The sequence below is a fragment of the Gracilinanus agilis genome, chromosome 4, assembly GCF_016433145.1.
Source record: "Gracilinanus agilis isolate LMUSP501 chromosome 4, AgileGrace, whole genome shotgun sequence".
In the NCBI taxonomy this organism is placed as follows: Eukaryota; Metazoa; Chordata; class Mammalia; order Didelphimorphia; family Didelphidae; genus Gracilinanus; species Gracilinanus agilis.
The window spans coordinates 412,844,617-412,862,181 of NC_058133.1; positions in this window are offsets into that span (position 1 = coordinate 412,844,617).

Sequence of the window (17,565 nt, forward strand, 5' to 3'; positions counted from 1 at the left end):
GCTACTTCTTTTTATGCTGAAATGTTTGTGTCTGTTAATGATTACTGAGTTCACAATAAAGAGAGGGGAAAATTAGAAGTCTTATAGAAGTCTACAGCCCTGGAAAGTTTCTCCTGATACCTTATAACTGGTAGATAAATAATGTAGTGCCATGTTCAAGCAGTCTTTTGGCCCATATCCAGCTCATTTAGTCCATCTGATCTGATGAAAAGAATGATAACAAAATTGAAAGAACAAAATTTGATCTTGGTGCAGCAATGTTGAAACAGTACCTCTATGTGGAAATTTGCTAGACATGAAAAATAAAATGTAATAATACCTGGGGACCTTTGTGTTTGGGGTGGGGGGGGGATGTTTACATACATTCCCCACGTGACTATTTCAAGCCAGTCCTCCATTTGCCCCAAAAGACAGTTGCCAATAACCAAATTTACAACAAGTGACTTAGTCTTCAACTTCCCTAAAAAAGTTGAGGCCATTCCAGGAGCTCCATTATCTTCCCTTCTCCATTCTTCAAAATGTCTCAGCAGCAGCATCCACTCTCTTTTCCTTTCCTTTGGTCACAGAATAGAGAATAGAGGAAATGTGATATACTTCAACTTGCCCTGCCTCTGGAGTCAGAGGACTTGGGTTCAAATACTGTCTCTTATGCTGACTATATGGGTGACCTTGGGCAAGTCACTTAAGCTTTGGAGCCATGGTTTCCTCATCTATAAAATGAAGCTGGGGTCAGATGATCTTTGAGGTCTTTTCCACATCTAAATCTACCATCCTAGGACCTAACTTCTTAGGAAGACCAATCCCTCTACCTATGTAGCTGATAAAATTCCCTTTTTTGATTTCAGCAATCGTCTTTCTCATCTATCTTTAATTTCTCCTTCTCCACTGCCTCTTTTACATCTTCCTACAAACAGTCTTGGGTTTCCAAACTCCCCTTCATGAAAGAAAAACCAGGTCCCAGACCCTTCTACTCTCATCCAGTTTCTGAACTAACTCTCTTCTCTCTTACCCAGCTAAACTTTTTTTTTTAAACACTTACCTTCCCTCTTAGAATCGATAGTAACTATTGGTTCTAAGGCAGAAGAGCAGCAAGGGCTTGGCGATTGGGGTTAAACAGCTAGGAAGTATCTGAGTTCAGATTTGAACCCAGAACCTCCTGTCTCCAGGTCTGGCTCTCAATCCACTGAGCCACCTAACTGCCCTCCCCACCACCCTAGCTAAACTTTTTGGAAAAAATTATCGCTACCAATATCTTTGTTTCTTCATGAACCACTCACTCCTTAGTCCCTCCATTAAATGACTTCTGCCCCTCCCTACCACCATTAATCTGCAGAAATAATTTTTCTTAAGAATCATTAGTGATCCTGAAGTTCTATCCCATTTTTAGGTCCTCCTCTTTCCTGAAGTATGTGACACTGTTGGCTACTCCTTTCTTAGATGCTCTTTGGCTTCACAATCTCTTGATATTAATCAATCAATAAAGTGTATTGGTTATTTATTTAATGTCAGGCATTGTGCTAAACACTGGGGTTACAAAAAAAGAAGCAAAAGACAATCCATGCCCTAGAGTAGGTTACAGTCTTAAAAGAGGGAGACAATTTGCAAACAAATATGCTCAACAAACTTTTATCCATTGTTTCCAGTGTAAGCCCTGAGTCATTATAATCTAGAGTCATGGCAATTACAAGATTTAGTGTGGAGGTATTTTGACAGATCAAATTCTTCTCATATGGTTTGAGTTCCTTGCCAGATTGACTGGGAGCCTCTAAAATCAGTTCAACTTAGTTTGCAATTTTTTATTAGCTAATTAGAGAAGGAATAACTATTTAATATTTTTTTCTTTAAAAAAGAATCTTTTGTTTTTACATCACATTCATTTCCAAACATACACCTCCTCCTCCTCACCCCACATACCAGGAGCTAATAACAAAAGTTTTAGAGAGGGGGAAGGGAGAGGGCCAGCAGGAGCATTTAATTTAAAAGTAAAACTAGATGATAACAATTTGCAAATGAATAGAAAAATCTCACATACATTCCCCAGGGATTATAAACTAATCCTCCCTATTATCTCTTAATCTACCTGTGTATTTGGGAAAGGCTACTGAATTTAGAGTGGCTTTATCTGCCCAAAAAGCACCTGGACCTCTCCTTGGTTTTACCACCTCCCCACAACAGACCTCACATGCTCCTCAATCCTCTGCTTGTTGCCTGAGCTAGGCTTTACCTACCCCAGTGGAAGACTGCTTACTTCTATTTATCTCCAGGACTGACTGCTTCCTTGCCATCTGGTCACTTCCACTACCTTCTCTCAGCCATCTCTGTATTCCTGCTGATACAATTCCCTTCTGTCTTTAGAAAATGGGGTCTCACCAAAAAAGTCCAAGTCAGTCTACCTCACAGGAAAAAAATTCTCAGTTGGACAGTTTAGTCTTTGCTACATGGCACATTAGAACAAGGTGACTTATCGTCGTCTGAGCCTACAAATCCCAATTTTTTTTGCTTTTAAAAAGTTTTTAATTTTAATAACAGATTTCCACATAAGTTTTCCAAAGTTATGTGATCCATATTGTCTCCTTCCCATCTTTCCTCCCTCGTCCCAGAGATGACAAGCATTTCAATCTGGATTACACGTGTATTATCATACAAAACATGCGCCTAAATAAACAAATGATAAATCATATGTTTTCATCTGCATTTCTACTCTAACAGTTCTTTCTCTGGAGTTGCATATCCCCAATTTTTTTTTTAATTGGAGTCAAGTTCCAGCCATACTACTGCTGGGTTTATACCCCAAAGAGATCATAGGGGAAAAGACTTGTACAAAAATATTTATAGCTGCGCTCTTTGTAGTGGCAAAAAACTGGAAAATGAGGGTATGTCCTTCTATGGGCAATGGCTGGACAAATTGTGGTATATGTTGGTGATGGAATACTATTGTGCTCAGAGGAATAATAAACTGAAGGAATTCCTGTGAACTGAAAAGACCTCCAGGAATTGATGCAAAGTGAAAGGAGCAGAACCAGAAATTATACACAGAGAGGATACACTGTGGTACAGTCGAATATAATGGACTTCTCTACAAATAGAAAAGCAATGATCCAGAACAATTCTGAGGGACTTATGAGAAAGAACACTATCCACATTCAGAGGAAGAACTACAGGAGTGGAAACAGAAGAAAAACAACTGCTTGAACACATGGGTTGATGAGGGCATGGTTGGGGATGTAGATTCTAAACCAGTGGTTCCCAAACTTTTTTGGCCTACCGCCCCCTTTCCAGAAAAAATATTACTTAGCCCCCAGAAATTAATTTTTTTATTTTAATAGCAATTAATAGGAAAGATAAATGCACCTGTGGCCATCAACACTTTCCTGGTTTGCTGCAGCACCCACCAGGGGGCGGTAGCGCCCACTTTGGGAATCACTGGTCTAAACAATCAGCCCAGTGTAACTATCAATAATATGGAAATAGGTCTTAATCAATGATACATGTAAAACCCAATGGAATTGCAAGTCGGCTATGGGGAAGGTGGTAAGGTTTTTTGGGGAGTGGGAGGGAAAGAACATCAATCATGTAACCATGGAAAAATAATCTAAAAAACAAAAACAAAAAAATTGGAGTTAAATAAATCCTTTTTTTATAGATTACAACCTTTTAAAAATTTAAAGACAATATATGTCCATCAAACAAGCCTTTATTAAGCATTGTGTGCCAGATACTGTGATAGGAACACGGGATACAAAGACTTTTATTAGACTTCTTTTCTTAAATCTTTCCACTAATAATTATCTTTTCTTGGTTCAACCTCCCTAAATTTTTCAACTAATCTTTGTATAATATATTTTGATGATAATTCTTTTCTAGATTTTCTATGCATGCCAATGAACTTCTAAAAACAAGGCACCCAATCTTTTTATTGTAGCAAAGAATTAGAAACAAAGTTGGATATAGGAATGGAATGGAATGTTATTATTCCACAAGATATATCAAAAAGGGATAGTTTCAGGAGATAGCTGGGTAGTTCAGTAGACTGAGAGTCAGGCCTAGAGACAAGAGCTCCTAAGTTCAAATATGGCCTCAGACACTTCCTTGCTGTGTGACCCTGGGCAAGTCGATTCACCCCCATCACCTAGCACTTAATTGCTCTTCTGCCTTGGAACCTAGGCATGGTATTGACTCTAAGAGGGAAGACACAGGCTTAAAAAAAAAAAAAAAGGCAGGAGATAGTTTCAGAGAAATCTGGAAAGATTTGTATGAATTTATGAAGAATAGACAGAACCAGGAGATCAACAATGATGATGTAAAGAAAAAACAATTTTGAAAGACTTAACAATCATGAACCATTCATTGACCAAGCATGATTCCAAAGAACTTGTGATGAAACATTTTACCCATCTCCTGAGAGCAAGGGATTGATCCAAGACAGAACAAGACACATATGTTTGGTCAGGGCCAATGTTTGACTTTGTTTTGCTTGACTGTGCTTTTTTTTTTTTCTAATTTTTATTTTGAATACTTTCCCCTAGTTACACGTTTCATGTTCTTTCCCTCTCCCCCAACACCCCCTAACCTCCCTTTCCCCTCTTAGCCGACTTGACCATACTTTTTGATTATAAGAGTTTTTGTTTTCTTCTTTTTATTTTCTTGGGGGAGAGGAGCCGAGGAGGAAATGAGAGCTATTGATAGTGTTGCCCAACAAGAAGAAAGGAGAGTACTGGAGCCTTTTTCAAAATGCACAGATGAGAAATTCATAAGGAAACAGACAAGCAGGATAATTTTGAAAGTAGTACATTGTGTATAACCCAGATCAAATGACTTGCCAGTTCTGGGAGAGGGGAGGGAAGGGAGGAAGGGAGACAGTTTGAATTATATAACTTCAGAAAACTTATGTGGAAATTTGTTATTGCATGTAATTGGTAAATATAAATATATGTCTTTATAATAAAAAAGAAAGAACAATGAGAAGCATAAATAAGTTTTTAAACCCTTACCTTCCATCTTGGAATCAATACTATATATTGGTTCCAAGGAAGACGAGTGGTAAGGGCTAGGCAGTGGGAGTTAAGTGACTTGCCCAAGGTCATATAGCTAGGAAGTAGCTGAGGTCAAATTTGAACCTAGGATTTCTCATCTCTAGGCCTGGCTCTCAATCCACTGAACTGCCCAGCTGTCCCCAGCATAAACAATTTTTAAAAAGAAAGTAACGTGCTACATTTATATCCTTTTTTTTTTAAACCCTTGCCTTCTATATTAGAATCAATACTAAATATTGATTGGTTCCAAGCCAGAAAAGCAATAAAGGTCAGACAATTGAGATTAAGTGACTTGCCCAGAGTCACACAGCAAAGAAGTATCAGATTTCTTTTAATTTATTTTAAAAAACAAAATAAAATTTTAATTTTTAAAAATATGCTGCCAAATATATGTTAACACAGATGAAGTTATATGTAACAAATAAAACCTCTATTATTTTTATTAAAAAAAATTAAAATAAAAATATGGTGCCACACTGAACAAATGTGTGTATGATGAGAGTGATCAAACAACCTTTCCAGGCCCAATATTTCTTTAATTTTTTTTTTCACTGTTGATTGTTTTTAATCTGTGCACAACTTTTTTGGGATCTCTTTTAAATTTGCACTTTACTAAGTTTGGCCATCATTCTAGCCTGGCCATATCTTTTTTTTTTTTTTACCTTTTTATTGTTTATGATTTCATTTGTATTCTGGCTTTGTAAAACAATGGCTTAGCTATCACTTTCACCTCTGTCCTCTGTAAATCTTCATCTAAATCTTTGATAAAAATGCCAAATAATCCAGAGCAAAGGACAGATCCTTAGAATATTCTACCAGAGGCACTCCTCCCAAGTGACATCAGCTCATGAAGTTCTGGCATCTACCTTTCTTGACTGTCATCTAGCCTAAACCTCGTTATCTCATCTTGAAGGATGCCATGACACACACCCTCAGATATGTAGCTGAAGTCCAGCTACATCTTGTCCACAACATTCCCCTGATTTCCCAGTTTAACAGCCCTACTTAGATTTGTTGAACATCACCTGTTCTTGATGAAGCCATTCAGGCTCTTAGACTTAACTCTTCAGAGTTAGAATTCCATCTATATAAACCATCCTGTTACTAAAGGGATAAAGACTAAACTTGAGATTTCATTGATATGGGGAACTCCTGAGTGAGGAAAATCCCTATTGGACAAAGACGGCAGCCTTAAGTGACTTGCCTAGCATCACACAGCAAATATCTGAGGTCTTCTCATTTACCCTGTTTAGAGCCTCAGTTTCCCCACCTGTTAAATAAGGTTAATAATATTTGTACTCCCTACTACAGGAAGAATAATGAGGAAAGCATTTTACCAAATTTATAACTCTCTATGAACATTATTGATGTTGTTATTGAAGACAGCCATTGTCTTCAGTTTCATCTACCAATTCTACATTTTTTTTTCTGTCCTTACTAATCCAGAGATGACAGTCCTTGGCATAGAAAAGGGAAGCCAAATGAGAGCTGAGGAAGTTAAGCCCTTCTTCTCCCTCCTTTGATCTTCCTCTCGACCCCTATGTGACGAAAACATTCCTTTTAATGATCTTAGCATTTATAGCCAGCCTCAGCTCATTGTGAGTTTTAATGCTACTGACACTCATCAAATATGGACCTGCCCTCAAAAAAGTCTGACAAATATCTAAAAAGGGAAATAGTGACTAAAAAGAGCCATCGTGGCTTCATCCAGAACAAATGATGTCAGACTAACCTGGTTTCCTTTTTCTGGACAGGATTACTAAACTAGTTGATGAGAAGATATAAATTACCTAGACTTTAGCAAAGCTTTTGATAAAATTCAGCATACTAGGGGCAGCTGGGTAGCTCAGTGGATTGAGAGCCAGGCGTAGAGATGGGAGGTCCTAGGTTCAAATCTGACCTCAGACACTTCCCAGCTGTGTGACCCTGGGCAAGTCACTTGACCCCCATTGCCCACTCTTACCACTCTTCCACCTATGAGCCAATACACAGAAGTTAAGGGTTTAAAAAAAAAATCAGCATACTGTTCTTGTAGATTCTTGTCAAATTTCTTTTTAAGGATCTGTCTTACAATTTTCCAGGAACTAAAAAGTCAAATTTGCTAAACTATAGTTTGCAAACTCTGTTCCTTTGTTTTTAAATTAAGACATTGATTTTTAAAATGTCATTGAAAAATTTGGCACAGTAATTGGCTTAGTAATCACGTCAGCCAGTTCTTTCAATATCAGAGAGTATATGTAGACCATCTGGGCACAGTGGCTAGAGTGCTGGGATTGAAGTCAGGAAGATTTGAGTTCAAATTTGACCTCAGACACTTATAACTCTATGACTGTGGGCAAGTCACTTGACCTCTTTTTGCCTCAGTTTTCTCATTTGTAAAATGAGCTGGAGAAGGAAAAGGCAAACCACTCCAATATCTTTGCCAAGAGAAGCCAAAATGGGTTCACCAGCAGTTGGACAAAACTGAACAATTCCAGTGCAAAAGTTGTTCTCCTTAGCAGAGAAAACAAACATAAAATAAGAATTGAATAGTATTGCCCTCCCTCTTTTGTAAATTCTTATCATCTCATCTACCACAAGTAAATCTTTTACTCTTTTTTTCTTTCTTTTTCTCCAATAAGACGTATACATACATACAGACATACATATCCAGGGTCTCACAGCTGGGAAGTCTGTCATTTGTCCTCCTCTCCCAATATATTTTAAATTTTAAAGTCCTTTTTTGTTGCCCTTAGCTTACCCCACCAACTTGAGCTCACTGAGGCTTAGAATTATTGGTCTTTATCATTTTACAGGACTGTTCTATGCTCTTACTTTGATACTCTTGCTTTCATCTTCTGTAAGTTTATTTTTAAAATCCAAGATGAGGGGCATCTAGGCAGCTCAGTGGATTGAGAGCCAGGACTAGAGAGAGGAGGTCCTGAATTCAAATCTGAATTCAGATAGTTCCCAGCTGTGTGATCCTGGGCAAATCACTTTACCCCATTTACCTAGCCCTTACCACTCTTCTGCCTTTGAAATGATACTTAGATACTGATTCTAAGACAGAAGATAAGCGTTTTAAAGAAGAAATCCAAGACAATCAGTAAGTTTTCCATAAGTCCATACTGGTCTCTTCAGACAAATCCCTTCACTGGAATTTTTTCCCTTTGGGTCTTCATAATTTCATACTTGGGTATTTTCCATCCTATCTCATCTCCGCAATGTCCTTCTTACTGCTATCATCTTTCTTACGTGATTTCTCCTTTATGGTTCTAATAATAATGTCACAAACAAAAATCTTCAAAGCTCCCTCTCCACTCTAAAGTTCGAACTCCTTTGCCTCAAGATATCACATTCTGATCACCCAACTTTCCAACTTTATCTCCTATTATCCCCCTACATACAATCCATCGATAAACTTTATTAAGCTCTTACCAAGTTCCAGGCACTTTGCTAAAGACAAAAGAGGCAAATACAAAAAAGAGGCAAAAAAGATAATCCCTGCTCTCAGGGAGCTTGCAATCTCATGTTGGAGATAATGTGTAAACATATGTATACAAAGTAGACTGTAAATAGGACAAATTAGAAATAATTAACAGAGAGAAAGCTTTGGAATTAAGAGGGTTTGGAGAAGGCCACCTGTACTAGGTGGGATTTTAGTTGGGATTTAAAAGAAGTCAAAGTCATAAGTCATCAAAGGGAGGATTGAGAGCATTCCAGGCACCTGGCATATTCTCTTCCATCCAAATAGGATTATTAGGTTTTGGCTCCTTCTTGGCCTGAGCTCTCCCACCTCCCTGTACTTCTTTGTAGGAAATCAATATTTTATATCCTTGGAATGTCCATAGAAAATAAAATTATAGTTTAAAGAACTGAAGGAAATGATGCATAAGGAAAGATGAAAGTAATTGTGGCTACATGCATAGTCATCTATTCCTTGTATTAGCTGAAGATTCCAATCAGAGCTGACCACCCACAAAATGAGGATGTTCAACCTTCATGTCCCGAACCATTCCATTCTATTCCTTTTGTCTTCCTCATTGGTGCCCTTTCCTCTTCCATGCTATCATCTGATATCCTCCTAAATTCTACCCCATCAAAACCTGCCCTTAGAAAAGGAAATGACACTTTTCACACCAAGGTATAAATAGTCATAAGACTTTTAGAGCTGGGGAGGGATCTTAAAGATCATCTAATCCAATCAGTTTTTTCTGCTTTTTTTTAGATTTTTATTAATTTCTCTTGTTTTTCCATCACCAAGTTTTCCCCTGATATCCACACTTTTTATTCTCCCAGGGAACCTTAATTTATAACCAAGAATTAAAAAAAATTTTTTTATTTAAGTATTTTTCCATGGTTACATGATTCATGTTCTTTCCCTCTCTTTTCTCCCTCCTTTCTCCCAGAGCTGACAAGCAATTCCACTGTAACCAAGAAATTTTTTAAATTTAAAAAATTTTTTTATTGAAAATTTTTAAGAAAAAAATTTTTAAGAAAAAAGAAGTGAAAAATATTTTAGCAAATTTTTTAAAATGACATATTTCACACCCAACAAACCTTGCATTATTTAAGTGAAGTGGAAACCCAAAAAAAGCTGAAGTGATTTCCCAAGGTCATACAACTAATTGATGGCAAAGCAAGAGCTACGTCCATAGTCTCCTCGCTCCCTGATAAGGGTCCTTTCCATTTTCCAATAATAGTGTGCAATGTCACTTCCTAATCTGTCCCATCACCATGTTATTTGTTTCTTAAGATGAAACTTTAGTAAAAAGGAAAACAAATCTAAAAGTAAATTTTCAGGAAGGGGATGATGTTGTGGGGCAAGATTGGGCCAAGGAACAAGGGAGTGGTACTAGTGAATGAGTGAGTCCTTCCAGTCTGTCAGAAGGCACCTTTGAAATGCGATATTAATACCAAGGGAGAAAGACTGATGGAGATGGGCCCAAATGGGCACAACTAGAACCATGCAGTCATTTGAAACTGAAAATGTGAAATTAAGTGCACATGAAAATTTCCTAATGGAGAGACCAACGAGATTATGAAGAGTCATCCAGGGAAGGCTCTAAGTACTGCAATGCCTAAATCATTCTTAGCTAAATCAGATAGCACTTAGGGGGAGAGTTCAAGGCCTAAATCTGTCTGTCTCCCTGGAAGAGCTAGTGGAGGATTATTATGGCCAGATGAGTCTAAAGAGTTTTTATAATAATAATAATAATAATAGAAGAAGAAGAAGAAGAAGAAGAAGAAGAAGAAGAAGAAGAAGAAGAAGAAGAAGAAGAAGAAGAAGAAGAAGAAGAAGAAGAAGAAGAATTCCTTTTTTTGATTTAGCATAGGGCTTTGTCCTCTAATTTCTTGGGATGGTTCACTGACAGAATCTCTGATTCTAAATATTCCTTGACTCCCTTCTCTCCACCAGAGAGAATCTCTCTTTTCTAACAGACTTCAGGTCCATTCCCTACATCAGGGGCTCAACCTGAGATCCATAAACATATTTCAGGGGGTCTAAGAACTTGGATGAAGAAAAAAAAATCTTTATTTTCATTAACCTCTGAAAGTAAGCATTTTCTTCAATTATTTTAAAGCATCATTCTGATAATGGGTTCATAGTCTTCACTGGAATGCCAGTGGAGTCCATATGACACAAAAAAAGAAAGAGAAAAAAAAACACCCTACTCTACAGGAACGTCTTCTTTTAATATGGCCACCAGATTAATATTATACTGCTACTCCCCACCAAGGAAGGGAAATTTGGCCTTCATGGATGTCATGGCTAAAAATAGAACCATCCCAGCTAAAATGAGCCCAGGCACGTAAACAGTCCTTTTAACATCAACAGACTTTCAACCTTCAGAGCATTTATTTCACATGAGCTCCACCAAAGGCTGGGATTTTCCATTTTCAGTGCAATAACAATTCAGCTTTCTCTTAAATCTTTAGGATGTTATTATGTCTTGGAGGGTTACCAAGGATGATTAATGGCCACTGGTTTTCATCCTCATTATTTCTATGAATTATTCAGAATCCTAGGACAAAATACCTGCAACAAGCATGCTGCCTGCTGCCCTGAAATTTATCACTTCTACTCCACTGTCAACCCACTTTACAAGGAGGGATCAGCTTCCCTTCTCTTTTAGAGCCCCAAAGAGAGACACAAGAGGCAGTCTGGTTCAGGCTAAGGGAAAGACTAGGAGATCTAAGAAAGAGAAACTCCAGAGACCCGACGTCCAGAGACCGGACTGTGCCCTCTAGTTTGGACACTCACTAATTGTATGATTTTCTTAGCTGTAAAATAATCATGATAGCCTTATCAGTGTCTATCTTGCAGCCACTATGAGGTAAATCAGCTTAAAATACTTCAAGGATTTTGGTCACTGGGGGTCCTCCGTCTATTAGTACAGAACCCAGCATCCTACTCCCCTACACACGCACAAGCCCTTAGAAGGTCTTCAGAAGTTTCTGGGAGGTGACAGCTAAGTCACTCATTATTGAGGATTGAGAGCCAAGTTTGAGGTGGGAGGTCTTGGGTTCAAATATGACCTCAGATTTTTCCTAGTTGTGTGATCCTGGGCAAGTCACTTAACCTCATTTGCCTAGCCCTTACTGCTCTTGGTACCATGACTCAATATCATTTCCAAGACAGAAGATCAAAGTTAAAAAAAAAGTTAAAAAAAATTTTTTTTTAAGTTTTAAAAAGAAGGAGCAGATCCAGGAGAACATTGTACACAGAGACTGATACACTGTGGTACAATCAAATATAATGGAATTCTCTACTAGCAGCAATGCAAGGATCCAGAGCGAGGCTGAGGGACTTATGAGAAAGAAAACTAGACACATTCAGAGGAAGAACTGTGGGAGGAGAAACACAGAAGAAAAACAACTGCTTGAACACATGGGCTGGTGGGGATATTATTGGGGATGTAGACACTAAACAATAACTCTAGTCCAACTTTCAATAATATGGAATTAGGTCTTGATCAATGATACATGTAAAACCCAGTGGCATTGTACGGAGGCTAAGCAGGGATTTTGGGGGAGAGGGAAAGAACATGAAACATGTAACTATAGGGAAATATTCAAAATAAAAAAAATTATGGGAAAAAATAAAGTTTCAAAAAGTTAATTTTTTTTTCTAGGAAAGCATGGAAAAACTTAAATGAAACTATAAGGAGTGAAATAAGCCAAACCAAGAGAACATTATATTCAGCAACAGAAATATTGCTCAAAGAATGACTTGTATGTGTCTACCTCCAGAGAAAAATCTGATAAAAAGAAATGTTAGGCAGTTTTATAGAGACGTATATCATTTTGTCAAATGATGCTTTCTCCAGTGGGGGGAAAGGGAAGGAAGGAAGGAGTTAATTGGATATTTTAATATAACAAATAAACAAACAAACAAATAAATAAATAAATGCATTTAAAAAAAAGTTTCTGGGACCAAAACAATTCACCATCCTACAGCCAATATGTTGATGTTTCCCTACACTTAGCTAAACTGATCCTCGGACAACACACAGTTTGTATTCTAACTTGGACTTTGAGAACCTAGGATCATCTTCATCCCATGATGAGGTATTATGGTTGGATTTATGGATGAGGTAAAATGGAAAGCACTATAGGAATGAGATGTTAAAGATCTGTCCCTGGAAAGAAGAAGCTAAACAGAGCAGCATATTGGCAAGAGTGTTAGATTTGGAATCAGAGAACATAAATTCAAATCCTAACTCTGCTATCTGCTACCTGCATGACCCAATGCAAGACATTTCTCCTTTCTGAGCCTCAGTTTTCTTATCTGTAAAATGGTGGGGGAGGGGGAAGGGAAGAGAAGCTTATACGATAGCACCTCTACTTGTACTTCCAGCTCTAAATCCTATGGAGGGGCAGCTAGGTGGCTCAGAGGAGAGAGAGCCAGACCTGGAGTTGGGAGGGCTTCAAATCTTCCCTCAGACACCTTCCTAGCTGGGTGATCCTGTCTAAGTCACTTAACCCCCATTGCCCAGCCCTTTCTGCTCTTCTGTCTTGGAACCAATACACAGCATTGGTTCCAAGACAGAAGGTAAGGGTTTTGTTGTGTTTTTTTTAATTTAATTTTATTGATTAATTAAGAAAATTTTTCCATGGTTGAGTTTTTTTTTAAATAGGTCACTAAACTGCAATCCTGAGAAATGACTATTACCAGCACTCTTGATAACCTCATGAGTCTGAGGTTAGGAGCTGATCTCCCAGCAGCTGATTTCCATAACAGCTTCTCAGAGGAGAAAGGTAGCATCACCAGGATTCTGCAGCTGAAAGGGATGTTTTATATACCTGTTTTCCTGGTTTGCAAGAAAAGCTGGGGTTTGCTAGGTGTTCACACAGTCCAGATCCTAGATGGCTATGAAATATTTGTTGAATTATCCTACAAAATTGTCTTTACCTTCCAAGAGAAAATGATAGGAGCAATAGGTCACTTCTTCAGGTTTGAAGTACAGTTGATAACTGTGAATTCATCTACTTGATAAAATGTATTTCTAACCCCAAAACCAACTCTGAAGGTACTTTTATGGTTATTTGGAGTGGTAAAATATTTTAATCCCCTAATGTGCACATTCCCAGTTGATGATGAACAAGGAGAGGCTCTACCTTCTTGACTCAGCTCTCGTCATGTAGATAAGTGTCCCTGCTATTCTTTTTCATATTTTTGTACTTTTTGTTGGTGATTTTCACATTTAAAATGGTCCCCCAAGCATAGGGCTGAAGAACTATCTAATGTTCCCAAGCACATGAAGGCTGTTACGTGCCTTAAAGACAAAATATGTGTGTTAGATAAGCTCCCTTCAGGCATGAGTTACACTGTTGTTAGCTCAGAGTTCAATGTTAATGAATCAACAATATGGCACATCCAGAAAAAAAGAAAAGGAAATTTGCCAGTCTGTACATGAGGCCACTCAGGAAAGTGCTAAAGTATGTTATGATCAGAGGCTCCCAATAACCCAGTCCTCTATTTATTTCCCCTAGGAGTAATGGTTCAATAGTCTTTAATTCAATGTTCCCAGCAACTTTACAGAACATAACTACATTTTTTCCGGGTTAAGATGGCGGCAGAGTAAAAAGCAGCTCTTAACCTCTCTGACCAAAACACACAAAACTCCTCAAGGGGACATAAAAACAAGTCCAGACAAACAGAGGAACCCCACAACAGGGCGCAGTGTGGAAGGTACGTGGAATCGGAACATTTCCATGCTATAAAGGGGTGAAACAGCTCTCACTAAATCGCGGGCTGAGCAACCACCCCACCCCCACCCCCTCCACACACACCACCTATAGCGCCGAAGCCAGCTAAAAAGAAATAGAGCAAGTTTGGGGCACCCATAAAGTCATTGGCAGCTCCAGGGCCTCTTACTGAGAGCAGCAAGATTTGGGACCCCAAAAAGCTAAAGAACGCACACGAACTCTGAGCGCGGGCGCAGAGGACGGACGCAGGGTGCAGGATACAGAACTTGGGCGCAGGTGCGGGCGGAGGCGTGGGTGGAGACAGACACAGCCAGGAGCTAAAGCTCTGAAACCCTGAGTGGGGAACCAGTGCAGACGGGTATACGACTGTGGAAGCAGCGCTCTGAGACTTGTAAAGGAACCTCTGGCAGAGGATCAAGCAAGGGGGTCCACCAGGGGGCTTGACCTTGGAAAAAACCAGACCTCAGACCTCAGGAGCCAAAAGACTGCAGACAGACCCTGAGCGTGAGGATAAAGCTGAGAAGCTGCTGGGCTAATGATGGCTTCCCAGACTCAGGAAGTTCAGAAGAGAAAGATTAACAACAAGAACATAACTACAACAAATGATGATTAGCTACTGTATTTGTCAATATATTCTTATTAGTCTTTTGTCTTAAAAGTATTTTTATATAATACAAGAAATGTGTATGAGCCTAGATTTGACAACTACCTTGTATTTTGACTCGAAGGGAACCTATTAACCCCTTTTGGAAGAAACCCTAGATATGATCCATAGGTAAAGTTTTATTTAAGAAATTATTTTCCAGAATTCTAGGGTTGATATGTAATGAGCCAGAAAATATGAGAAAAGTCCAACTCTCCTCATTCAGGAATTAGGCTCCCCTTGGACTGAATTTGGTTATTGTGGGGCCAGAATTGATGCCCATTAGTGAATATGAGCACACCCTGGAATTTAGGGATTTACAATGTAATGAAATAAATATTACTGTTCCATGTGTTGTGTTAAATTGGGTCAGACTACAGTTGTTTGTTCAGTTGTATCTGACTCTTCATAACCCCATTTGGAGTTTTCTTGGCAAAGATACTGGAATGGTTTGTCATTTCCTTGTCTAGTTCTTTTTACAGATGAGGAAACTAAGTCAAACAGGGTTAAATGACTTTCCCAGGGTGATACAGCTAGGAAGTATTTGAGGCTGGATTTAAACTCAGGTCCTCCTGACTCCAAGGCCAGTACTCTATCCACTGCACCATCTAGCTGTTCACCATAAGGAATAACAAATATGAAGAACACAGAGGCATGGGAAAATTTATATGAATGAATACAAAGGAAGTAAGCAGATCCAGGAAAACAATAAACATTGTTATTAAATTATCATAGTACAAATGGAAAAAAAAAAACAAAATTAGATCCTGTGTAACAATAAGGACCAAAGTTAATTCTGGAGAATGGATGAGAAAATGTATCTCTCCTTTCTTTGTAAAGGCAGCGGACCACAGATATCTACACCACATATAATTTCAACCTTGATTTGATATGTTGAATAGTATTACTAAAACACCTTTTTTTTCCTTTCTGTTTCACTCTTTGTTACAAGGAATGGGTGGCTCAGTAAGAGAGGGGTAGAGTTGCATTCAGAAATAGAGGCAATAAGAGAAATGAATAAATGTTTAATTTTTTAAATCTTACCAAGTTGGAAGAAGCCAAAGATCAGATAACACCAGAAGGTAAATAGGTCTACTTGTCAGATTCAAATTCTGACTAAATAGAGCACAGTAAAACTTATTTTTTTCTATTGTCAAAATTCTTATTTTTTTTCTGACTCAAAAACTGAAATCATTCTGTGATCCCTATTGCATATTTTGGATCATGAGAAATATATTTTGATTATGAATTCTTATCCCAATATCTACAATAGATAAAGGTATGCAACATTTTCTAGGCACTTGGGCTTCTACCATAACCTAACAGCAAAGGTCAATGAAGCCAACATTTTTAATAATTTTCTGAATTTAACAGGAAAACAGTAAGTTTGGAGAAAGCCAGAGGACAATTCTTAAGTGGTTATCTTACTTTCATTATGGTAGAGGTTGCAGTGCTCCCAGCAAAGAGGAGTTGAGTAAGAAAAAGAGGAAAAGATGATGTAACACAGGCTAGACCAGAGATAGTCGTCTTATTATAATGGCTTCATTATTTTGTACTGTGTATATCGTGAATTCAACAAACAGACAGACTCATAATCAAATATAGCTTAAAATATATACAAAAAGTGAATTATGTCCATTTTTGGATTATCTGTGCTCTTAGTTCTTCAACTTTGCAAAAAAAATTTCCTCCCCTTTGCAATTGGGCTATTAAAGAGGAAACAGCCAATATTACTGGAAAGGAAAGGAAAAGCATTAGTTAAACATTTACTATATGTTTATTAATTGAATTGATCTATACATTTATTATTAAATCCACCCAGTTTACTAAATTATTCATTTATTTGTGTCATTAATTCAATTATTTCTTTATTTGGCTATGTTTATCAACAATTAATTTTTATTCAGCACTGGCAACACAAACAGAAAACCACAATAGCTCCTGAATTCAAAGAACTCACATATTAACCAGGGTGAGTCAACACATAGAGGAAAATCTAGCTATAGAGTAGACAGAAAGGCCCAGGGGTCCTTTGGGCACAGCATCGGAGCAGATACAGCGCAAATAACAAGGCTACACAAGGATGCCTCTCTCCCTTGTTTAACTCTCATTGAGAAGTGGCTGTGACACTCTATATCACAAAATGGAAAGTACTCTTGACCAGACTGGACCAGGTCCAGTTAGTTTGGTCCAGGAACTCACTTCCAGGTGAATTTCCTATAACTTGAGATTGAAAATAGCTTTTGTGATACAGTAGTATGATATGATTGAAAGTACTCTATGGAGCAGTGGATAGAGAGCCAAGCTTAGAGATGGGACATCCTGAGTTCAAATTTGACTTTAGATACTTCCTAGCTCTGTGACCCTGGGCAAGTCATTTAGCTCTTTCTGTTCTTCTGCCTTGGAACCAGTTCACAGCATTGATTTCAAGATGGAAAGTAAGGATTTGTGATAATATAATTAATATAATATAATATAATATAATATGATATGATATGATATGATATGATATGATATGATATGATAATATAGCATAGCATAGCATAATACATGTAAGAATTTAAATTTAGGTTTTATGCTAAATAAGAGAATTCTAAAGTAGTATTGTGGTCACTGATTTAAAAATATTACAGCTTAAGTCAAAATAACTTTTAGCAGCTTTATTTACAAAGAGGTGGAAAGAGTGAAAGTAGAAAA